The 5,749-nt window shown below is 33.9% G+C and overlaps 1 pseudogene; it reads right to left on the bottom strand.

Annotated features, from left to right (window-relative positions):
- LOC111400175 lies at positions 1 to 5,749 on the bottom strand (annotated as a pseudogene).

Genomic DNA, 5,749 nt, shown 5'->3' with positions numbered 1-5,749 from the left:
TCAGTGCAGCTTTACCCTCCCAGTAGATTTGGAGATTAGATCCCCAGCATCTGGGAACTTAGCTAATATATGTAAAGAGTCTCTTTTTTACCATAAAATACACAATGAGCAACTGAATATGCTATTGGGTTCAAACAAATTTCGAATTACCTCGATTCCTTGTATCCATGCTATTGATTTCAACACCCGTTCTTCACAAATCCAAGCTTAATTAGGACGGTTTGGTCATCGAGAAGTGCTGGATTATTAATTTACGGGTCGCGATTGTTCACAACTTTGGATTTGGGGTTTGATTTGAATTGCTGGATTTGGGGTTTAGGGTTAAAATTTGGGGAGAAGAATGAATGAATGAATGAATGGAACGGCAAAATAAATGGGGAGATTTCAAATTTTTTTTTTAAATCCATGGTGGCATTTAACGGCCACACGTCAGTTCTGTTGTCCACCTGTGCAGCAGTTAGTGAGGAAATTAACGGGGTGAGGAATGGAGTGCAACGTTGTAAAGCGAAGTGAGTGATTGAGTGCAAGTCAAAATTCAGTGAGGGAAACATGACGAGCGTTGAAACAATTAACTCCATAACTGTGGCCCTTTGTGAGCCAAGAGGCATAGTTGTAGTAGAGATACCAACTCACCAATGTTTCGGACATTTGGCACAGTGTGTTATATGAGCATTTGACATTTGCTGTGTTGTGCTTGGTATGTTTGGCACAATTTGTTATGTGTGCATTTGATGTCTGAGGTGTTGTGTTTCATTATGTTTATAAATTTTTTGCGCTTTCTCACTATTATTTCTTGTTTGTTATGAGCCCATTAGAACTTTCCTTACTGGCATTGTGTTTATACTTAATCATCACATTTTTGGATATCCATGTCAATGTCAATTGAGCTTTAAGCAAATACTTTTTGGGGATTTCAATTGTTGATAATTTGTTCGTCATCCAATTATTTTCAAATTGGTCCATAATTCAATTTGGTTTCCTTATTGTTTTGGACTAGGAATTTGCTACCTCAACAGCGGACTTCCATTTGTGAATATGAACCAAATGCTTTGTTTTTGGGCTTTTGACTCTCTTTTCTTTCGATGTCTTTAAAAAGATAGACAATACTTGTATCAAAGACCCGACCCCTAATATATTTTAAGGCCAATTTACACAAACAAGAAAGAAATAGTGTGCCGAATTGAAAATTGTTGATTTTGTTAATTATTTTAAAATTACAACATAAATCATCGTTTGTAGAAAAATACGAAACTATATTTTATGCAACTTTTTTGACAAATTACAATATATAAATTTCTTTACAATGATGTAACTTACACTCTATTAATCATTTTACATAGTTTGTAATTTTTTTAAATTTTAACTAAAAACTTGTGTAATAATCATATTATATCCTTATTGTTCGGGTGTAATTCATATTAAAAAAAATGTGTAATAGTAAGTCCTCGTGATGCAGTGCGAAACAAGAAATTCAAGCGAAAATTTTAAAAACACGAATTTTATTGATTGACAGCTGATTAAAAATGACGAATTAACCCTTTATTTATAAAACATGAAAACCTAGTTTAAAAAACTAAAATAAAAAAGTAGTAAAAATAAACTAAATGACAGAAATAACACTAAACCTTTAAAGGTAGTTTTTGAGTCCGAAACGAAGTCGGATGGCCAAATCCATCGTATGTCATGGCAAAGTGGTAAGTTCTACTCGTCTCATCGTTCTATTTTCGGAATGATATTATGGACCCAAATTGGAGTTCGACTGTAATATTATCTTTTTCCCTTTTCAATCGAATTCTTCTTCAATCCATTCTGTCACCTATTCTACGTCACCTTATAAGTAGCATACTCAACAAAAATTCCTTTCTTTATATCAAATTGATATAAAAAAGAACACAGTTCAAAGAATTCGAAGATTTGGTTGATTAAGTAGAACAAACATAATGGTTCAATACATTGAAGAAAATCAAACCAAAAATGCTTTCAAATTCATGCAAGATCAACTAATATACTTCTAAGTAAACTTTTAAACTTAGCCAAACATGCACTAAATACTATAGGAAACAGGAAAGGTACCTCCCTCCTCATGCTTCAACCCAATTGAGGTGGAATAGATCGAAAAACCTCCCAATTGTTCAATTTGGAATTTGTTAACATGTAATTATCATGCAGAGGGGCCCATGGAGGTCCTTCACCATTCACTAAGCTACTACATACATCTACATGCATGTCACAAACATTAAAATTTGACAGTGAAAATCGACTCCTAGAACAGTACTAAAGGAATTGGTACTGAACATTCCCATGTAATTGTACGGGCTCCCATAGCAATGATATATTTTAGTTCGGGCATTTGTTGATATCATCTCACTAAAGAGGATGCCATTTTCATTGTTATTGTTCTAGCTGTTCAACTAGATTTGCCTATCTAAGACTCAATCTTGGTACTAGTTCGTAATGTAAGTGTTATGCCTTAAATCCAATCGAATTTAGGTTGTAAATACTTCTAATATGTTTAATGCATTTATTTTTGGTAAGATCATTATTTATTTAAATTAATATTCTGATGAATAATATTAAATAATAGAGTCTGAAGATTCAAGTTTCAGTAATTTGTTAATCACAATGAGTTGTGATTGTGAGATACAAATTACATATGATTGGATCTTGAATAATTCATGGTCGTAAGTAATAACGAGATACGGATATCGTTATTATGGATAGACCATCACGTATGACTTTTTTTACTTGTGAAGTAAGTAGCTGATCTCACAAACTAAAGTGTAGTGACACTGAAATGAACGTGTGGATGTTTTGTTCTATAACAAAACATTGGAGACCCACTGGGAGATTTTACATGGATAACTATCCGAGTGCCAGTGGTTAATCTCTAACGTTCGGTAATGAAATTGGTCATTTGACTTGAGGTCATCTAATGCCTTATATAAAGACAGTCATACTTTGGCGGTGTTTGATGTTGCTCTGCCAAATGCCGCTACTATAGCATCGCTCGGGTATACCAAGAATCATATGAAGGTTGTGAATGATCAATAGATGATTCGTCACTCTTAGATGGTAAGGGATTATGATCCACAATTCATTCAATTAAGTCGATAACGAAATCCTTGGCCAATGTGTACTCAAAAGTCGAAAAAGAGTTTTCAACTTACATTGACTTAATAGTTGAATGAAAGATATAATCGATAATTGGAATTGACATACTTTCATATCTCGTAATTGATCGGATCATATTGACGAAAGGATTATAGTTTCATGGTAAACGAACAAATTTGGTTTTGTCATACCTCGTGACATTTTTCATCACATGTATTGTCCTGACACATTGCTAGATGTCAATCTGGGACGGTGAGTGTGAATTAGTGATAAATTAAAATGATGGATTGCCCACAAAAAGAGAATTGAAGATCGTAATTTGTCAATTAATTAATTTAACAAGTATTGAATAAAATAATTGGGTTGCTTACTTATATACTCGAATTAATTAACTGAATTAATTAATTTACAGATCGAATTTAATAAAATGGGTTAATTAAATATTTGATCGGATCAACATAAACCCGTTTGGGCTTATATAAATACGTGACTATGGTTTCCGATTTGTAGAGATTCTCATTATTCTTGGTAGAATAAAAGGAGAAAACTCTGGTGATTACAATCTGTTCTCTGTGTGGAATTTATTTGAGGTTAGATAATTGGACAATTGTGAGTAACAGATCAAGATTGTTGGAACAAAGATAAAGTAAAGGAATTTGTAGATCTAGAAAATGCATAACTTTTATCACAATTCTTATCTAAACACAAAGATGATTCTGGTGCGAATTGAAATTTGCTTTTATTTCCATTGTGCATAATAAGTAAATTCCCAACACATTATTATTGAAGTTGCGTCGTGATCCTACCAGTGAAAAAAATTCAATTTCAAAAGTTCCATGTTCTACCCTGAAGAATGGTTCAATTAGGGGGGAGGGAGGTTGAGAAGATGCCTTGACCAACAATGAAAGAAGGCTTTTTTCCTTATAACTGGAATTAGATAAAAGACATTGACAAGGATCTAATTGTGCAACTAGACAGGATCATAATCATAAATCAGTAAGAAACGACATGACAGTATATATGAGTTCTTGTAAATATGTAATTCATACAGAAACATAGAGGTAACTCGATTCCCGAGAACGCGAGGAGTTTGAAGGTTTTCTTGACCATGAAAATCATTCAGTTTTTTTTTTCATCCAAAAGATAGAAACTATTTCAGAAGAAATGAACTATTTGTACAGAGAGAGACCTTGAAAAATTCACCTTATGAAAGCTGTTTCACCTTTTGTATGGAATTTTTGGGAACCATGTCTCAGATTGTTAATGCTTTTGTAATCATAATAATGTTGATATAAGGTTTGTACTTTTATTCAACGTACATGAAGACACATCTCCAAAGATCCAATCAATACCGTGCAGCATGGATTCACTGATATGATTGCATCCAATGGGAGTGCCATCAACACATAGTACACCACTACGACAAGGACATAAACAAGACGATTGGAACTAATGAACTATGCAATCAAGAGTAAGTTTGACAAAGGAATTCAACCAAATATTCTCGAGGCAGTTGATTTGCGCCGCTCTGTAACTATCCCAAAGAGTGGCAAGAGATCCCTTTCGGATCAAGCTACTTTTGAAATTATAGAGTGTCTGGGAAGTGTTTATAAACATATAGAGTTATTAACATTTTTTGTCAAACCACTTTTTATCAATACGTTTTATGTGATCCACAAGTACTATTCACTTTTGACTACTTATTTATATTCTTTATAACAAGGCCATTTTCTAAGCACTTCCAACATACTTAGAATTGTCCCCATAGAGGCCATGTCCAATAAATATGTCTAGCGGCCTTCACCACATATCAACATACATGTTCCTATTGCTTCCCAATACTCGAAAATTTAACGGGCAGGAACTTGGAAAAATCTGAAATAGTTGGCAGGCTTCACATGACCCTTCTCTCACATCAGAATGAACAACATAATTTAAAAAATTTAACAGGAAAACAATAACACCACAGAACATGACAAGTCAGAAGGCAATACCAAGTGTTTCTGCTTCTTCGCTGCTCCCCCTTCACATTCTGCTCTGCTTCTTCTTCGACAAGCTTCTCTGCTAGAAGCTTCTTATGGGTAGATAATACAGGGCCCAGCAAACATATCAAGTTTTCCGTGAATTTTTTTATATACAAACTTTTGCAGATATAGCACAAGTTATATGAGCTCTTGCATTTAAGGACAATAATAAGCTTACAAAAGTCCTGCATATATTCTTACCAATACATCACTGGATTCCTTATGATTTTCTTGAATGCAACACTAAATGCATTGATAGCCTCAGTAAACTTCATGATTCCCGGCTAAATTTTCCAGTCTTTGTCTTCGTCTTCTGAAACTTCATTTTCTTCTTCCCCATTATGCTCCCTTCCGTTGTCATCATCATAAAATTCCTTTTCAAACTTATCTTTCTTAAACTTATCTCTAGTCAAAGGTTCAGATTGCTCAAGCTTCTCCTCCTCCTCATCATGGTCTGAATTGAACTCCTACGCTCTTTTCTGAAACATTTTTTTCATTCTTTTGTCAATATCTGCCTTCTTTTGAACACCTTGAGGCATAATTTTTTGTCTTTTCTTTGCCTTTCTAGCATTCTTGTTCCCTAATTTCCTTTTCCTAGACTCTTTAACTTCCAT

Source organism: Olea europaea, chromosome 10, assembly GCF_002742605.1.
Source record: "Olea europaea var. sylvestris chromosome 10, O_europaea_v1, whole genome shotgun sequence".
NCBI classification, from domain to species: domain Eukaryota; kingdom Viridiplantae; phylum Streptophyta; class Magnoliopsida; order Lamiales; family Oleaceae; genus Olea; species Olea europaea.
This window is presented reverse-complemented; position numbering and strand designations above follow the sequence as displayed.